Genomic DNA, 20,587 nt, shown 5'->3' on the forward strand with positions numbered 1-20,587 from the left:
ACGTACACTTTCCAAGGCACCCTCCCCCCCCCCCCCACCGTTTCAGGCACTCAGCCCGCAGGAAGGCAGTTTATATGATTGATCTTGAGAAATAACTTAATTAACACCATTATTCACAACCAGGAACCCTTTTGGGATACCCCCAATCCCCAAACTCTGCCTCTCCTGCTTTCACAGCCCACTGAGGGGGAAGGGCTGGAGGCTTACCCCATTACTCACCGTTTCCTCTCGGTCTCCCGAGCAGAGTGGGCAAGGGGGTAGATGAGGAAGGTGCGCGATGCCCCCGCCTCCCGACTCCTCAACGGCCGCCGCGGCTCATCGCCCCCGCCGGCTGCCCGCCCGCCGCAGCCGCGTCCGGGGCATGTCAGTCCGCCGCTGCCCGGCGGCGGGGACTCGTGGGCTCGCAGCTTTCAGGGAGCTGCGGAGCAGTGCATCTGGAGTGCGAGGGCTGGGGCCAAGGCGGGGGGCCTGGAGTGGGGTCCCTTCACACCGATTTTAGGAGTAGGGAAAGCCTGCCTGAAGACCCCTGGAAATTCTCGACCCAGGGCGCGGGCTCGAGGCTAAGCCCAGCAGAGGCCCGGAGCCCCGGCCGCCGGCAGCGGGAGGATCCCTGTCGGGAGGGGGAAGAAAGCGAGCAGTCCGGGGCGCCCCGGCGGCTCCCAGGGACCCCAGCTTGCAATAGCGTCGCCGGGGCTTTCCCGGGGCTGGGAGATTGCGGGTTTTCCGCCTCGCACGCCGTCACCGCGGGCGACGTCTCGGCCTCGACGCGCGAGGAGGGGACGAGCGCAGGGGCCGGTTTCTGGGCGAGCCGAGAGCTTTGCCCACTAAGCTGCAGCAAGAAGCCAAATCAAAAAGCCAATCTCCAAGCCTCCAAACCGAACGTCACCCTATCAGCTGGGAGAGAGAGAGAGAGCTCAACAGAATGACAAGCCGCGCGGATTTATCTTCGCCCGCCCATGGGGGGAATTTTCAGAGAGCTTCCCGACTAGCAGCGGGGAAGTCGAGCCTGTACCTCGTTGAGTCCAGAGAGCCCCAAGGATCGAATGCAGACGGAGCCCCTAGCCCGTGGCCACCCACCCAATCGCTGGAGCCTGACGCCCCGCGCCGTGCTGCCAGCGACAGTTCCAAGACCGCGGCGCGTCCTGACCTGGATTCCGCGGCGTCCGGAGCTCCCAGGCAGCGGGTGGAGAGCGCAGGCAGGCGGACGCGCGGCACCGGCTTTCCTCTTGTCCTTAGGAGACGCCGCCTGCAATTCCGAAATTGAGTCTCCACCAAACACATCTGTGGTTTTTAAATATAGCAGAGGACGATTACCCAGGCAGGGTCCACCCAGGCCTAGGGGAGGGTTTGAGGGGGATGAAGGTTGGCAGTAGAGGGAAAATAAAATTCCCTCCCCCCACACACCTTTTTCCTTCTGTTCTTGGTACAGAACTCAGTCTGTCATTTTCTCAACCCAAATCAAACAACTTGTGAGAGACGCTTGGGTGAGCGTTGGTATGCTGGTTTGGGTTTTTAAGGCTAAAAATAAGAGGGGGCTGTCTCCCAAATTGCTGCTTACTTTGGGCCTAAAGCCTGTAGGAGAGATGATCCTTTGATGCAGCAGCAGAACTAGGGTTTGGGGCTTGGCTCAGCCGAAGTGTACACATGCAGCCTTAAATCAGATGCCTGTAATTTCTGCTATATTTGTCAAGCTTCATCCCGGAGGCATGAGGGGTGGGTAGGCCTCCCCTAAGAATGGAGTTTCACATCCCTAGTATATCGATGGCATTAGGCAGATCTAAAATGATCGTGGTGATTGGCCTTTTGTAGAGACACCAGTGCAGATTCTGGGACAGAATATAAGGGTGGGAAGTTGTTCCTCTCAGGCCTCTGCTACCTAAAGTCAAATATGAGGGGGTCAACAAATAATACTTAGCAAGTATCAGCACCTCCTTAGGGCCAGGCACTTTGCTAATGAAGTCATTCAACCATGTTAATGGCGGAGTGTGACTTGTGTGGGTCCTCTGTGTCACTGGCCTCCAGAATGTGAGAAAATTAATTTCTGTCATTAAGTCACCCAGTTGGTGGTATTTGTTATGGCAGCCCTGGCAAACTAATACAGAATCCAAGTATTCTGACTAAGTCTATGAGTTCTTGTTATATCCAACTTCAAGAAGTTACCTAGGGTTATTTGGAAATTTGAAACATCCTGGATTTTACAATTTAACAAAAAGGAAAGAAAGAACCTAGCTTTTATTGAATGCCTGCTATGACATTGTGCTATGCATTTTCACATGTTATTTTCACTCAATAAATATTTGTGGAATGCCTTCTATGTGTCAGATAGTATTCTAAGTGTTGGAGATACAGCTGGGAACAATGAAGATGAAAATCTCTGCCCTCATGGAACCTACATTCTAAAAAGAGGCAGATGTTTAAAAAAAAATAAATTAGCAAAATACTAGGGCCTGTTAAACAGTAGATGCTATGGAGAAAAAATAAAGCAGGAGAGAAGGAAAAGAGGGATGGAGGATTTTGAGGGAGGGAGGGGAAATTGTTAGACTTTTTAATTAAAGATAGTAGAAGAGTTTGTCCTGGAAGCTCATTGAGAAAGTGACAGTTGAATAAGAACCCAAAGGAGGTGGGGAGGGAGCCATGCCCATGCCTTAAGGAAGAAGATTTCAATGCCAAGGTCCTCAAGTAAGAGTATATCAGACCTGTTCAGGAAAACTTATTTAGAATTCACCTCCACGTTGAGAGGTGCATACAATTCCTTTATCTAGAGAAGAAGAACTCTCAAATGGGTGAAGTGACTCCCATTAAGTTCACACAGAGAGGAGGCAATAATACCCTTTTCTCCAGAGGCTGGCAGTCAATGAGGCTGATGCAATGAAGAGTTAAGAATGGATCATGTGTTAATAACAAAAGAAAAGAACAAGTCATGTGGCTTCTCAGTTATTCCTCATTACTTACCATTATGACCCGGGACTCCACAAGTTGGTGCCTCTGTAAACGTGAGTCCTCAGGCACTTCACAAGGGCCTTGCCTGCCTTTGCTGCCATTAGCTCTTCATTCCACACAAGCCATAGTGTTACTAGTCACAGGTAACGCTGTACTCAGGTACCAGCATTGCATAGCCTTAGGATTGTACAACCTGACAGCAACGAAGGAGAGACAAAAGCAGACAAGCAAGTTGAAGCTTAAAGTAAGTTCTGGAGCAGCTCTGCAAGGGAGATAAAAGTTTCATAAGCAATGTTTGATATTAGGGTGGTTTAGTGAGATATATTTCTTCCTTATGCGTTATATAATTTTTAAACTTCTTATAACTTACATTTCCAAAATTTGTCACTTAACTATTTTCTTATTTTTTTCCTTTAATAAAATTATTGGTTAAAACAGAACACATACAGACAAGTGCACAAGTCATAAGTATAAGCTCACAGGATTTTCACAAACTGAATACATTTCATTTCATCGTCACCCAGAACAATAAGTATATCGGTGGCCCAGGTGCCCCGCCCCCACCAACTCCAGTCACACTTCCTCCTCCTATTCAAAGGCATTAAATGTACCACTGTGTCTGTTCAATGTTATGTTTCTAAGATTTATCCATGTTGCATGTAGTGGCAGTTTATTTTTCATTGCTGTTTCCCATTGAATGAAAATGCCACAATTTAACTTGTCATTCTGCTCTTGAGTGTCATCTAAGTTGTTTCCAGTTTTTTAATTAATTAATTAATTTATTTATTTAATTCTCCCTCCCTTTCCACCCCCAACCTATAGATGTTGCTGTTTCCCCTTAAGAACTGGATCTCTGAAGGTGGGGCATCTCCTCCCACATCCTCGCAGCAAGCACCCTGCCCGGTGTACTACTACTTTGAATAATGCTGCTATGAACATTCTCACACATGTCTTCTGGTACTCACTTCTCTTGGGTATATATCAAGGAATGGACTCGCTGGCTCAAAAAGTTTGTGAATCTGCAGCTTTAATTTATAATGACATTTTTTAGTCGTTTGTACAATATACACTACCCCCTCTCCACTGTTTTGCCACATTCTTGTCAACACTTAGTATTATCGGTCTATTTAATTTTAGCCATTCTAGTGAGTGTGTATTTAACTTTAATTTGCAGTTTTTATTTGCACTTTTGTAGTGACTATTGAAGTGGGAACTTCATGCATGTACTGGATTTTGGATAGCCTCTTTTTCTTATTGACCTGTGGGGTTCTTTACATGTTCTGGATATGAGCCCTCTTTTAAATACATCGCAAATACCTTCTCCCAATCTGTGACTTGCCTTTTCACTCTCTTGTGTCTTTTGATGAAGAAAAGTTCTTAACTTTAATGTAGTGTATTTATCACTTTTTTCTTCATCCTAAGTACATTATGATTCCTGTTCCTTGGTCTATCAATGGTCATCAGGATACTTTTCTGTTAGCTTCTTATTTTTTAATCTTTCACATTTAGATCTACGATTCTCCTGGAATTTTGTTCTTGTATTTAATTTGAAGTAGGAGTGAAATTTCATTTTTTTCATATAGATATACAAGTGACCCAATACAATTTGTTAAAAAGAGATAATTTCACCTACAATGTCACATTTGATATAAACCAAATGTTTGTGTGTGTATGGGTCTGTTTATAGACTCTTACTCTGTTTTATTGTTTTATTTTTCTATTCTTTTATTCACATCATATTGTCTTAATTACGGTAGCTTATCTAGTAGAATGTGTGTTTTCTTCTTTATGAGTACTTTGGTTATTCTCATCCCTTTGCAATTGCACATAAATTTCAGAATCGGCTTGTCAGTTTTCACAAAAATGCTTGCTGGGATTTTAATTAAGATTGCACTCAATCTACAGATCAATTTAAAGAGAATTGACATCTTTACAGTATTGAGTCTTTTGACCCATGAGCATGAATTATCTATTTATTTAGACTATCTTTAATTTCTCCCAATACTGTTTTTAAATTTTCATTGTACAGGTCTTGTACATTATTTCTTTAGATTTATGCCTAAGCATTTAGGTTTTGTGATGCCAAGTAAATGGTACTGTTTTTTGTTCTTAAAATGTTATGTTAAATTGTTTATGGTAAATAAAAATACAATTGGTTCTTCTATACTGACTTTGTATACAGTGACATTGCTAAATTTACTTTTAATTCTAGTAGTTTATTTGTAGATTTTAATTGTTTATTTTCCTTATCTCATACATAACCATGTTTCTTCCTTTCAAATCTTTTTTAGCTAGCATCTCAAATACAGGGATGCTAAATAGAAATAGAAGTGGACATGGTAGGAATCTCTTTCTTGATCTTAACAGAAATGCTTTCAATATTTTCCCATTAAATATGATGTTTGCTATATGTCCTTTGCAGAAAATCTTTATGATATTAAGGGAGTTCTCTTTACTTTCTAGTTTCATAAGGCTTTTTTAAAAATCATAAACTTGTATTGAATATTATCAAATGCTCTCTTTGCATCTATTGAGATGATTGTGTTTTTTTTTTTTTTTAGTTTGTTAAAGTGGTAAGTTATATGAACTCATTTTCTAATGTTAAACCAACTTTACATTCCTGAAATAAAGTTATATTGGTTGTGATGTACTATCCTTTTGTGGTTAGTGGATTTGTTTTGCTTATAATGTGTTATAGATTTCTGTATCTATACTCATGATAGAGATTAGTCTGTAATTTTCTGTCCTTGTCAGATTTCAATAGCAAGGTTTTCTGGCCTCAGCAAACGAGTTAGGAAGTGTTTCTTTTCTGTTTTCTGGAGAAGTATGTTAACGTGGGTGAAGCCAATCTGAGATTGATTTTTTTTTTATGTGAAAAGACTTTTTAATTAGGTATTTAATTTCTTTAATAAATTATATTAGTTTTCTATGGGTGCTATGACAAATTACAACAAAATTAGTGGCTTAGAACAATACCAGCATATTATCTAACAGTTCTGTAGGATAGAAGTCCAACATCAGTTTCAATGATAGTGGCAGGGCTGCATTTCTTTTTGGTAGCTCAAAGGGAGAATCCTCTTCTTTGCCTTTTCCAGCTTCCTAAGGCTGCTCACTTGACTCATGGCTCTCTTTAAAGCCAGTGACTTTGCATCCTTCTGATCATTCTTTTTCAGTCACATCTTTCCCTGGCTACAAATGGGAAAGGTTCTCTGCTTTTAAGGGCCCATGTGATTAGAATGGGCCTACCTGCATAATCCAAAATAATCTCTCTATAGCAAGATCCTTAATTTAATCACATCTGCAAAATCCCTTTTGCTATATAAAGTAACATTATTCACAGATTCCAAGGATTAGAATATGGGTATCTTTGGGGGACCATTATTTTGTTACTGCACAGATATTTAAATTAAATTTGAAATATATTCAGATTCTCTATTTCTTCTTATTTCAGTGTAAGCTGTGTTTTTCAAGGAATTGGTCCACTCCGTATACTCTGTCAAATTTATTGGTATAATATTGTTCATAATAAGCTCTTTTAACATTTTTAATGTCTGTAATGATCTGCATTTTTAAATTTTTATTTGTATTTAAATTTTTGATATAGGTAATTTATCCACCTTATTTCTTATCTAGATTAGTCTTGGTAGAATTTATAATTTCATTGTTTTTTAAAGATATTTCAAAGAAACAACATTTAGGTCTGCTGATTTTGTCTAATGTATGATTGTTGTCTATTTCATTAATTCATATTATCTATAATATTTGTCATTATTTTTTTCTTTTGGCTTGATTTACTGTTCTTTCCCTCATTTCTTTAGATACATATTTTACCATTGATTTTCAATCTTTCTTCTTTTTAAGTCCATGCTTGGAGAGCTTTCAATTTTATTTTAAGCACAGTTTTAGCTTTGTTTCATAGCGTTTTATAGGTTATAATTTTATTTATTATTCAGTTAAAAATATTTTATAATTTCCACTGTGATTTTTTTTTCTTTAAATGATGGGTTATTTAGGAGTGCACTTCTAAATTTCTAACATTTGGAGATGTTATCTTTTTGTTATGATATCTAACTTAATTCTATTGTGTTTAGAAAACATTCCTTGTATGACTTAGGTCTTTCAAACGTATTAAAACTTGCTTTATAGCCCAGGATATGGTCTTATGTTTCATATGCCTTTGGGGAAAAAAATGTGTATTCTGCAACTATTGTATACAGCGTTCTACATTTCAATTAGGTCAAATTTGGTAACTCTGTTGTTCAAAACTCTTGTTCTGTTTACATTTTATCTGCCTATTCTATTAGTTTCTAAGAAAAATATGTTTAAATCTCTGATTGTGGGTTAAGTCTGACGTATTGCACATTAAATGTTTTTGAAAATATATTATTAGGTACATACATATTTAAAATTGCTATTATATTCCCTTTTATCTATAGTAATGTTTCTTTTAAAGTTTTCTGATATTACTGTAGCTATATCTTTCATCTTTTGGTTACTAATTATATGATCTTTTTAATGGGGCTGCATTCTGGGGACTTTTTTCCAACCAATAAAGAATTGCTCAAACTGAACAATTCCTCTATGGAAAAGAGTATGTAGTGAAAGAAAGGACCCTGAGTTGGAAGTCAGAGGTCATGAGTTCTGGTCCCAACATTCCCACTAACCACAGACCCCTAAGTAAATTGCTTAATCATTTATGGTCCTCTGTTTACTTACCTGTTAAACTGGATAATCTCTACCTTTGATGGTTATTATTAGTTTCTATGGAGATCCTATCTATGGACATAATTAAAAATTGTAAAATGCTGACCATCACATGTCGCACCAGCTCAAATGCCTCTCTGCCTCTTGCTTTGGACCTCTTGCCTCACCTCTGCTGAAAATGGACCCCAACTGCTCCTTCTTCACTGGTGGCCCCTGCACCTATGCCAGCTCCTGCAAATGCAAAGACTGCAAATGTACCTCCTGCAAGAAGAGCTGCTGATCCTGCTGTCCTGGGCACTGTGCCCAGTGTGTCCAGGGCTGTATTTGCAAAGGAGCATTGGACAAGTGTGACATCAGAGAGAGCCTGCTCCCCAAAGTAGATTGAGGAACATGTACAAACTTGCATTTTCCTTTTCACTCTACCCTGATCCGTTTGCCACATTCTCTTTTCTAAGAACTATGTGAAGGATAAAAGTTGTTGACTTAAAAGTTTTGTAAAATGCTATATAAATGCCAAATAATTATTATACGTGTTCTAAGTAAAATCGTAAAAATCAGGAAGCAGCTCACCTCCATTTTGGAACAGTAAAAAGATGTCTTTTCGCAAAAATTTTCTTCACAAATTTGTCTTTTCTCTCTCACTATATATACATATGGATTACAATATAATAATATATAATAGTCCACTTCATATATTCATATTTATAATAGATATATATAATAATATAATATATTTATATTTAGTCGTTAGGTTCCCTATTTATTCAAGTTCCTTTGTCTCAGTTTGGTCTTTACATCCTTCCCCTTTCTCTCAGGACATCTTGAAAATACTCAAAGGGATAGAAGAACTTCGTTCATCTTCTATGGAAGAGAACAATTCTCTTCAAGAGTTGCTCCTGAATTTTGTGCCTTTGAAGACTCTCCTTGCTATGTTCTTCCAACTCAATCTTTTTGTCTCCACATGATTAGAATGCTCAAAATTCTATGTATTCTCTCAATATCTTAGTATGTTATGTAGAGCTTTTCAGGAGACTCCAGTTTGTGGATCTGCGAATGTTTCAAAGAGAAAAGCACTAAAGAATTTTATCTCTCTTCTCAGTGCCTTCCCTACTTCATGTTCTTTGACCCTTCAGGTCCTTACTGTCTTAGTAGCTCTCCGTTATTTTCAATCCATAGCTAGAAGAGGAAATGACTTAATTATTTTTCAAATACAAAGATATATGTGCTTGCTCTTTCAAATTAAATAATGCAGATATATACAAGGAAAAGTTTAATAATTCCCCTTCCCCAGTATGTCTTGTTGAAGTAACTAATGTTAGAGCATAACGGGCATCGTTCCTTCCCTTTCTTTATGCTCATGTATACAAATACACAGGTTGTTTAAGATAATTAATTTGGGTTTCTTTTACAAATATAAGATCACATATATACATGATTCTGCAATTCGCTTTTTACTTAGAAATTTATCAATGCGTAAAAAAAATGTATTGTAAAAGTAACTAAATAACATTCTATATTATGTATGTGTCATATGTATTAAGTCATTCCCCTGGTGATAGATGTTCAAATTGTCTCAATTTTTTTTCCAACCACATAAATACGGCAGTACATTACTACTTTCTCAATTTTTGCTAATCTAATATGTGAAAAATGGTAATTCATTTTACTTCAAGATATTTAAAGAATTTAAAAGTGTTTATTAGCCATTTCATATAATCCTTTGAAACTTCTTTATATCCTCTACCCTTTTTTCTTCTGTTTCTAATATTAATTTGTAAGAGTTCTCAATCTAATTCATGATATAAACCCCACATTTGCCACAAGCTGAAAATAATTTTCCCAAGTCTATTTGCCTTTTAAAATGTTGCTTATATTGTCTTTTCTCATGTAAAGATTTTAATATTTACATGCATAAAATGCACATTTTTTGCATTAGGCTTCTGGATTTCATGTTTTGCTTAAGGTCTGCCCCATTCTAATAAAAGTGTTTTTCTAAAATTTTACATTTTACATTAAAATTTGTAATTTATCTGGGATTTTTTGTACATGGTATGATGTACTAGTCTAACCTGTTTTGCTTTAGATGCAATTCTATCAACATAATTTACTAAATAAACTACCCTTTCCCACTTGGTCAGATATTAAGACATATCTACTTAAACCAAATTTGGATTCTGTTCACTGATCTTTTTGTCTATTATTATACCAAGTTCATCATCTTTTTGGCTTATTTATGGTGAATAAATTATATATTTTTAGAGAAGTTTTAGGTTCTTGGCAAAATTGAGCAGAAAATGCAGAGTGTTCTCATACACCCTTCTGTCCCCGTACAATAAAATCTAATTTTATTACATTAGATATGCGACAAATTATAATATTACCCTTTCATCTTTCTGTAAAAATTTACTTGACTGGCCTGTTATTCCTCCATTGATCTTTAAAATCATCATATCCAGTGTAAATAAATATCAAACTGAGATTCTGGTTAAAATTTTATTAAATATATAAATTAGTTTGGGACAGAATAGGCATTGTTAGGACATTTTATCACTCTATCTATAAGATAGATACTATTATAATAGTATAAGATAGATACTATTATATCTGTTCTCTATAAGATAGATACTATCATATCTGTTCTCTAGATGTGAAAACTAAGACCTAAAGTAGAATCTCTTCTAGGAAAACAATCTTCTAATATGAAAATGGAAATTTTACTGTTTACCGATATTTATAGTAACTGGTTCATTTAAACTGTATTGGCTAAAACTTGTAAAACAATGTTGAATAATAGGCATTTTGGTCTTGTTCCTGATTTTAATAGAACTGTTATAAAGTTCTATACAGAAAGTGTAGGTAAATCCAAATGTACACTAGTAATTTGATAATGCTTGCAAATAACGATACGATAATAATAATAATGAAGCAAAGAAAAAATAAAGGGATTTATATAAAAATGCAAGTCTCTTCTATCCTTAATGAAATCCTTGCTCAACCTCACAACCCTGTTAGGATTTCTTCCCTCTATATAGTTATGGAGTGTCCAACGAACAGCAGTTTAAACCATAAGAAGCCTAAAGGAAAGTGATGTTGGGGTAACTCTCAGCAGCTCAGTAATGTCATCAAAGATGCAAGACCTTTCTACTCAACTGCCCTTGGCATGTTGACTTTTCCCCTCATGCTTATAAGCTCCAGAGTTGATAACAGGTTTTAATGCAGGACTACCTGTTACATTTCGTTAGGGGAGAAAAAACTTTCACAGTGCTGCATTAAGTGTCAGGGATGAATTAGATCCCACAGGAACTTCTGCGGCAACGAGGATGCCATTGTGGGCTTCTCTGGGTCACTGCCCTTGGACATTAATTATACTCTGAGATTAAAAGGCTGGGTCCAGATGGGAAAGACCAGGTTCCCATTATGATGAAGAGTACAAGGGAAGAAAATCCTACCATTTGCAACAACATGGATGAATATGGAAGACATTATGCTAACTGAAATAAGCCAGGCACAGAAGGACACATACGGTATGATCTCAGTTATACGTAAATCTAAAAAAGTAGAACTCGTAGAACCAGAGAGTAGAACAGTGGTTGCTAGGGGCTGGGGGCTGGGGAAATCATGATGTTGGTCAAAAGATACAACTTTTCAGTTATAAAATGAGTAAGTTCTGGGGATCTAATGCACAAAATGGTGACTACAGTTAACAATACTGTATTGTATACTTGAAATTTGCTAAGAGAGTAGATCTTAAGTGTTCTCTCCTCAAATATGTATATGTATATTATGATCACGTTGTACACCTTAAAATAACATTGTACCACCTAAACATACACAATTTTTATTTGCCAATCATACCTCAATATGCTGGGGGGTGGGGGGAAAGCACAGGGAGACACCTAGGAAAAGGCAGAAGCTCTAAGGAGATTCTCCAGAGGCAATGTTGAAGGAAACAAACCAGACACAAAAGTAAAAGTAACTGAGGTAAGGGAGAAGAATATGCTTTTTGGCAGTGATCGTGATGAGAGAGGGAGACAAAAGGGAAACGTATCCGACATCGGACCCAGACCTATTTATAGCTCCTTAGTGAGGGGCAGTAAAGCTGCTACAAAATCACCTCCACAAGTGAGGTAGGGAGGAAGATTCTTTCATTCGTTCATTGACACAATTATTCCTAAAAACCAACTATATATGGCAATGTTCTAGGTATGGAGATTCACCAGTCAACAAGACAAAGTTCCTGCTCTCATTGTGCTTCTATTATAACAGAGAAGGGACAGTCAATAAGTAAACGAGGGTGCATTTTTGTAACACTTGAGATAAGAATAAATAAGAGGAAGAAAACTGAACCAGGTGACAGGTTGGACAGTAGCTGCGGTGGAGATATTTTAGTGGCAATTTACATTGAATTCTCAGAGAAGGTCTCACAGAAGAGGTAACATTCGAGCAGCAACTTCAGTGGATTAAAGGAATTAATCATGTGCAGATTTGGGAGCAGAGGGGCAAGGACTGTGTTTGAGGAATAAGAAGATGATGTCTTGACTAGAGCCTAGTGAATGATCCGGGAGAGTGGCAGGAGACAATGAGGGAAGCCAGACAGACTGAAATCCCTGAGGCTTTTAGCTTGATTTCATCTTCTTTAAATACTTTCTACCTAAGGTACCATAGCTAGCATTCTTCCTCTTGGTATAAGTAGTCCTCTACCTAATAGAGGGCCATTTTCCTCCTGGAGGACTCTGTTTGCCCACCTGCGAGGTACTCTGTCTATTGCATTTGTTTGCCTACAGTTTAGAAGTCAACAGAGCTAAAAATAAGTCTCTATGAAGCACCATGATTAATCTGCTAAATTTTGCAGTGAGCCAGGAGCAACAGGGAGCCAGAGAGAACAGGCCCCAAACACCCTGGGCAGTCTCTTCCCTGAGAAAGCATCACAAAACTTCTGGTCTTGATTTACTGATTATTCTCTCTTTCACCAAAGAGAAATGTACTTCTCAATGAAAAGAAAACAGCACTTGAAAGATTTTCTCATTCTCAAGATAGCGAACAGTACTAGCTGTTGTAATAGCATCTTCCTCTGTGACATTGATTTTAAAAAGAGGGAAAAAATGACATTTATTTAATTGTAAAAGCAATATTTATTGTTGAGAAATTAGACATGCAGAGAAGTATAAATAAAAATCATCCAAATATCATCATCTGGAGATAACAATTATTAAGGTTATAGTTTTATATAATTATACCCTTCATATATATTTGGATATGCCTGAGGTCATTTGTCATTTGGTAGCTATAATTTTATATACTAATTTTAAATCTAGCATTATTTAATAATTACTTTCCCATTGATACTACTTCCTAATTCCACAAACTGGGCTCTGGGCTCTAACAAAACTAAGAGAAATAATGAAGGGTTGGAGTTGGCAAAAGCCAAACTTATGTCCTATGTGGTTGTTTTCTGAGGTAAACACCATCATGTTACAACCTTGGCAGCTTCTTGGCCTCCTCTCCAATGCATAAGAAGGTATCATACAAAGAGGACAGGAGAGACTCAGAGACCTAAAAACTGTTTTTTTAGAGCATATTATTTTATTCTGTGTGTAGCTGTCAATCAGCCTTGTTTCAATGCATAATATGTTGCTGAGGAACATACATATGCACACACCCACGCAAGTGCAATTTAAAAAGTTTTGACTGCCAATATCATTGCACACACATCATGACTTTTCTCCTAATAAGTGGGCCTTTCTAACTAGAGAAATTTGCTGATTCCTATTCTTAAGAGATAAGGGGAGCTATCTTCAGCAAAGATACCATCAGATTGTTCTCTGCCTGACTTGGAACCATTAACTTCAGTTGTTTTCTTATTTTTGGCCCAGCTGAGCCTCTTAATGGTATTTGTAATGAGTTCAGCCTATAGAAGATTTTAAGTGGCTTTTGTATTCCTCTAATTTTGGTGTTTTGTATTTTTCATTCTTACTGTGGCCAAGGCTAAAGGAGCCAAGCACAGACCAAGTCCACTTCTTGGCCAGCTCTAACCATAGTATGTATGTACTTTATTGTTTTGTGTTATTTACTAGAGCACAGAGGATCATATGACATACCATATCTCATGAGCTATGCAACAGTCATTTCCCCTTTTTCCAGCCTTGGCCACTGTAGGAGTGAAAGATTTAAAAAAAAAAAAAGGCACAAAAAAGGTAGGAATGAAAAGGCTGAATAAACATAAATTGTGACTGGCCTACGCCAATTGTGGTAATTTTAAAACTCCTTACCAAATACTCACTTTCAGCCTATTTCTTTCTTGATGAACAGGAAAGGTGTTTCTCCTTCATCCCCTTTTTCTCATCTTTAAATGTAATATGAAGACCTAATGCCTAGAGCTGTGGTAGCCATCTGGTGACAGCGAGGTGACAAGCATGAGGATGAAAAGTGAAAAGCAAGCATGCTCAGGATAGCGAATCTGAAAGATGAAAAGAGACTGGATTCTTGATGACATTTTCGAGTTCCCAACCAACTGGAACTAACTCTGAATATCTTTTTTGGGAAACAAGAAAATTTATTATAGTTTAAGGCACTCTTTCTTGAAGGTGAACCTATCCTAATTGATAGTGGCCAATGAGTGAGAAGTTCAACTTTTCTGAAAGGCATCCTCAAAACTGTAGTAACTGTAAAACTACAAAGCAACAAATTCAGTTTCAGGAGTTGACCACTGGGCAAACAGAATGCATTTATCTTTTTTTTTTTTTTTTTAGCGGAGGCAACCCTTGGTTGATCTCACAGATTACAAGGATTTTGTCAGTTTACGATCCCTTATTTTTTACCCTACAGCACCTGATCTTCCTAGGTGGTCTCCCATCTAGGAAGTCTCATAAATACTAACCAGGCTCGACCCTGCTTAGCTTCTGAGATCAGACAGGATCAGGCTTGTTAAGGGGGGCATGGCCGTAGACACATTTATCTTTTCAAATGGTGGAAACCCATCTTTCCAAAAGATGGACAAGGAGTGGGCAAAAAGGAACCAGCCAGAATCTATGTCCCATGATACCTTAAGTACAGGAAATGTGGCATACTTTTTAACTCATTTCCTGTATGCCTCGAGAATACTTGTCATTGGAGCTTCTGACTGCAGCGTTTACCTTGAGATAACTCACGGATTACAGTCCTAACCTTACCCTCAAAGTTTTCCATGAAATATCTTGCTTTTATTATTATTTTAGCATCACTCTAGTATATCAATAGTCTTAGGGAACAAATTATATCATTATATTTATAGCATTCAGTTTTTAGTAATGGTATTTTCCCTTAAAAAACATGAATATATCAAATGCTAAAAAACAGCATTCCTATGTGTGATGTTAAATTCATGCTGGCAGCTAGCTGAATTTTTTTTTTCTAAATGGGAAATGGGTTAAACATTTTCTGTTATCTCTAAAACATGTTGACATTAGTACTTATGTTTTTAACAACACCCTTTGGAGAAAAGTTAACCCACGCAGTATAAGAACAGAGATACTCATGAATAGAGACATCTCAAAGAGATCTGGGCAGGCACTAAGGAAAAGCATGGAGTTTAGCCTGAGCATGCATCCATCTCAGAGCAGATGGTACAAATTGTGGGTTTTCAGGACCCAAGGAAATTAGAAGTACCACTTGATTTCAGCTGCCTTATAATTAAAACATTTTTATAACATTTTAATTTCCAGCAATTTTTAGTGAATGGTTATTCATTTCACAGATTCATTCACTGATAGTTTTAAGCAATCATCTTTCTCATCACATCTAAAATGTCATTGGATTTATACAAAAATTGAATTATGGGATCTCTTCAGGAATATGGTATTAGGGAAAGTCCCTCAACTTGGAAGTCTGACCAACAAGAATTCAAATTTTCTGCTATTAACTAATTGTGACCTTGGACATACTTTACTTCTTTGAATCACATTTCTTAAATGAGAATAATACCCATCACAAAAGGCTATTGAGTGATTTAAGAATGTAAAGTACAGGACACATAGATATTGATAAGTAGCAGCTTCTGTGTCAATTAGAGTCTAATGGAAATAGATGGAACATTCAAATTATGATATTTTAAGATTTCTTTTTCTTACAAATAGATTATTTCCAAAGGTGAACAGAACTTAGGACAAGCACATTGAGAAAAAATTTCCAGGGTAAACAAATAAAGATGCTCTCCAAATTTAATTTACAAGGGTGTTTCCCACATTATTGTTGTCTTAGGGAACCTCATGAAATAATCGAGATGTACAAGTATAGGATATTGTTACATTCATACAGCTGAAGACCATAAAACCACTAAAAACAGTATTATAAAAGCAAACATACTGCCTTCAATTACATTAGTAATATAGTGTTTAGTGAAAAGTGTAGATTTTAAGATACTGTGGAGAATAGACTTTATTTTGCTAAGATTATATGTATATTGTATTTTTCATCTAAATTTATATAGAGATATAATTATTTAAAGCCAGACTTTAAGATTCACTGGGCTCTTTTATAAGTGGCCAGGTTTTTTTTCAGTCCTGAATAAGGTAGAGTTCATTTACCCTTTTTTTGCGGGGGAGCAGGGGGAAGAAGGGTCACCTTTAACCTGATTCAGATGATTTAGGCTGAATGGCTAGTATTCTGTTTAGTGATGAGCCTTTGCAAGTGTGTTTGAATTAGAGTTATCGCTAAGATGCTATAACTTCTTTGGGGTGAGGTTCAAGGTGTAGGTGGAAAAAATGTTGCTTGCCTGTGTCAATTTAGAGTACTGCCTTGCCAAGTGTTGCTTGTTCATTTGGTTAATTATGCACAGGGTATCTGGAACTGGGAAACTGAAAACTCAATTCTACAAACCGAAGAAACATATATACAGAGTGTATAAGTAACTTGTCCAAGGTTATAGAGCCAGTAAGAGTAAGTACCTAGGGGAAGAAGTTGGAAAACAAAGTGAGTGATGGTAACTGTTGGCTGCATTTGACCATTTCCTGAATTCAGAAAAGACTTTTTATGTTTGCAAACAAGAATAAAGAGACTAGAGAGAGCATAAAAATTCATGGACTTTCAGAGATGGAAAAGAAAACTCACTACCCCAAAAATGTAAAAATTAAATGTAAAAACATCTTTGAGCAACAAAGGCTAATCATAACTCAGCTTTGAGGCAGAGGTCAAATTAAAGGAGTGCCCATTACAACTTTGTGAAAACCACTGGATGGAGTAAGGACTTTAGGGCAAAAAGCCAATTAGTTTGTAATATCCAAAAATTGCTTATTTAGATAAAATAACTCAAAGTAAGGAGCTAAAGTATGTACTTTCCCCAGTGATATCTAATAGACTTAGTTACCTGATATTAAAGGGTTGGAATATAGAAATATGAGAAAATAGAAATAGAACACCATAATAAAACACATCTTATAAAGAAGTATGGACACGGATAACAACACATATAGCAGATTGGAATCAAATGGATAGGAAGTCTATTAAGCTCTGGTGTTTTATTTCCAGAGGAAGTTGGGCAAGAAAAAGAATGAGAAAACTGCATGACCCATTAGGAGGTCCTACTGCCCTTTATTTCAGATGTGGCCAGGAAGGATAATAGAAAAAGACGTACTTTACCCAAGTCAGACTCAGGGCCACAGAGAACAATGGAAAAAGTTCCTCCACTCTATAGAGATTTACTCAAGGAACATTTCTCACCTAAAAGATGGAGGGCCTTAACAATATTTGCCCGCCAGAATTTCAAAATTGCTATGGCCGTGATTGCTACGTATCATGAAATTTTCTTTTCTAAATGGCAATACTATTCTTGTTATGCTGTGCCTGTTTCAAAATCATGTAATGAAACATAATTTGTGCACGTAAAAAACACAATTTGTCTTTCTGGCTCAATTAGCTTGTATCAAGGAACCACATTAAGATCTATATTGTAGAGATTGCTGTGTATCCACGACATAGAGGAAACCTGATTCAGCTAAACTTTCTAACTAGATGGGGCTTTTGGGTTGCCTCTATTGAGGTGAGAATAAGTGTAATCTGCATGGGAGAAAGAGCAATCCAAATATTTGGTGAGCAGAAGGGCAAACTGCAATAGATATTACATCTCCTCGCCAATATTTCAAGTTTTCCTCTTCTACTCACACAGAATTGCACTTTCCTGCTCCCAAGAACCTGGGTGTGGTCATGTGCTTTTATTCAATAAAATGTGAGAAGTGATCCACATTTAAGCATTTAAGCACCACTGCAAACTATTCTCTCGTCTCGCTACTACAATCGATGTTCCCAAATGGCATATTCTCCATCAGCTTATACTGCAGAGGGGGCATGGAAACCTTTATTGTTCTAAGACACTGAGAATCTAGAATTGTTTATTCACAGTGCATAATATAGCCTATCCTATGAATATTGCTATACAAGTTAAAATATATAGGGAAATGACTTAAAAGAATATAGCATATAATTCCAAACTGTTGGGGGAAAATAAATAAAAAATTTTAAATTTTATTTGAAATATTAAATTTTATTTAATATTTTATTTTATTCATTTTAAATATTAAAATTTTAATTTAAATTAAAAATTTAAAAACAATCAAGAAGCACAATAGGAGAAAAAAAGGGAACAGAGAGAGAGAGCAATAGAAGAAAGCAAATAATACGGCAGAAAAAAATTTAAATGTATTAATCAGATCTTGTAAAGTTATCTTGCATTAATAAGTCACCCCCAAATGTCAGTGACCTATATAATCTAAGGTTTATTTCTCATTCACATTACATGCCAGTTTTTGGTTGGCTTTAGATATTCAATCTAGGACCATGACCAAAGGAATAGCTTCAGTCTGGGACACAAGTATTGTGGCAGAGAACAACTTGGAACAACATGGTTAAAAGCTTCTACTCAGAAGGGGCGCATTTACTTCTATTCACTCTTAATTGATAAAAATGATCAATCAATCAATCAATCAATCACATGGCCAAGCCTGTTAATGGACTTATATGGAGTTAGAAGTAGAATACTTTCACATGGACAGACCTGGAAGAGAGGGGCCTTGTAAGGAGGAGTTGTTAGGAAGGGTTGATGAATATTTTGATAATAATTTACCATATCAAATATAAAACTGATCCTAGTGGAAATTGTCTAAACTATCCAATTAGAAGTCAAAGACTGTCACACTGGATTAAAAATAAATCCAACTCTATTCTATGAGTGCTCCACCTACAACATAGGGACAGAGAAGGTGTGAAAGTCAAAGCACAGGAAAAACAGACTAAAAAAACACTAAACAAATAAACCTGGTGTAGCTATACAAGTATCAAACAAAATAGAGTGTACAGCAAAAAGCATTTCTAGAGATAAAGATGGTTACCACATAATAAAAACATCAGGATAATATAACAATTCTAAACTTTATGTGATTAATAATAGTCTCATAATAATGGGAAAATTCATCATCTTAGAGAAAGATTTTAACTTAATTTCTCATAGTAAATTAAAAAGACTAAAAAAATAAGGATATGAAAAATCTGAACCACACAATTAACAAGCTTAATGAAAAAGATAAGTATAGAACACTGAACTCAACAGCTGCAGAATATATTATTTTCAAGTACAAAATACTTATGACAGTTCATAATACAAGTTTCAATAAGTTTTAAGAAATTTTTAAGAACACTTGGCAACATAAAATTAAGTTAAAAATCAATAACAAAGAGAGAAATAGAAATACTTCCATGTATTTGGAAATTCAAATTTCTATTTGTGGGTTAAAAAATGTCATAATAGAAATCAAAAAATTCTTAGAACTGAATGATAAAGGAAATCATTCAATACTTGTGAGATGCTACTAAAGTCTTATTTTGAAGAACATGGATAACTGTATATTCCTAAGTAAGCACAAAAGAGGTTCAAAATTAATGAACTAAGCATACCGACTTTAGATATTAGGGAAAAAATAGAATAAATTTTACAAAAGCAGCAAAGATATAATCAAGTTTTTTATTGAGAGAAATTACATAATTACATGAGCAATCTTGGGCCAAACACACCCATGGGCTGTCTGTTTTACACCAATTGGCATATCAACATCTTTTAAGGTCCATCCTCCTAATTGTATTTTTTAAAAAAAATCTTTTAAGGGAATGAGGGAAAACAGAAGAAGCCAAGAGAAAAAGCGAAGCAAGACTAGTTTCAGCCTCAGCCTGAAATCTCCAGGAGCTCTGATGTACACACTGCAATGCACCATGGTCTTTCTTGCATTATAAGGAATGAGGCAATAGGCAGTCACCATTTACAAATTGTTACAGGGATGAGTAGTGCATCACTTCCAGACACCTCCCGGTAATGTTGCTCCAATCTACCAAGGGCAAGCCTCTTGAAAATGTTGCAGGTGTAAGCCATTAGCAGCATCACATGCAGCAGCTGGAGAAGAATGAGCATTCGAAAGCAAAAAATGAAACCCAGGCAGTCTGGACAGAGCACCAACATTGTATGCTATGCTCTACCCCTTGTATAACTCAGGTCCACTTGCTTTGCACATTTCATTCACTCCCTTCTTTTATAATGTCTCCCAGGATGCTGGTTGATCAAAATTTCTAGAAAAACTTAATAGAAAAGTTAGTAAGATGAAACTACAGCCTCCATGCTGCAGCTGGTCCTGAAGTCAGAACTGATAACTGATTCTTTCCTTTACTAACCATTCTCTGTTACCCTTATCCTGAGCCAGCATTCTGTTGGTTTAGGTGATTTGCCCGATGGTGTCACCTGACGGGTCTGAGAGTTTGGTTATTGTGCTGCTGTCTGGACAGATGAGCTCTACTTGCCAATTTATAGTGAAAACTAGGCTCAGAATACTAAGAGATACCCCAGTGGCTCATGATGAGTGCTAAATATATTCTTCCCTACCACTGTTATATGGCAGCAACCCTACCTCCTCATGATTATCAGTCCATCACC

At 37.0% G+C, this 20,587-nt stretch overlaps 1 protein-coding gene and 1 pseudogene across 5 annotated transcripts in view; one reads left to right on the forward strand and one right to left on the reverse strand.

The window, feature by feature from the left end:
• The window catches only part of SLC8A3 (solute carrier family 8 member A3), a 156,429-nt gene that overhangs the window by 119,650 nt on the left and 16,192 nt on the right, over nucleotides 1-20,587 (reverse strand). For 2 of the 4 annotated variants that reach the window (XM_016131283.2, XM_016131284.2), the window contains exon 1: nucleotides 220-332. The gene's annotated coding sequence lies outside the window, so the exon portion shown is untranslated. Of the gene's footprint in view, nucleotides 1-219; nucleotides 895-1,147; nucleotides 1,282-2,952; nucleotides 3,134-7,811; nucleotides 7,876-20,587 lie in introns of those variants that run through there. The other 2 variants (XM_036217993.1, XM_016131286.2) reach the window with 2 other exon arrangements.
• LOC107503263 lies at nucleotides 7,823-8,214 on the forward strand (annotated as a pseudogene). The gene has a single exon (XR_001595185.2). The product of XR_001595185.2 is annotated as a metallothionein-1A-like (transcript).

The sequence above is a fragment of the Rousettus aegyptiacus genome, unplaced genomic scaffold, assembly GCF_014176215.1.
Source record: "Rousettus aegyptiacus isolate mRouAeg1 unplaced genomic scaffold, mRouAeg1.p scaffold_m13_p_3, whole genome shotgun sequence".
NCBI lineage: Eukaryota > Metazoa > Chordata > Mammalia > Chiroptera > Pteropodidae > Rousettus > Rousettus aegyptiacus.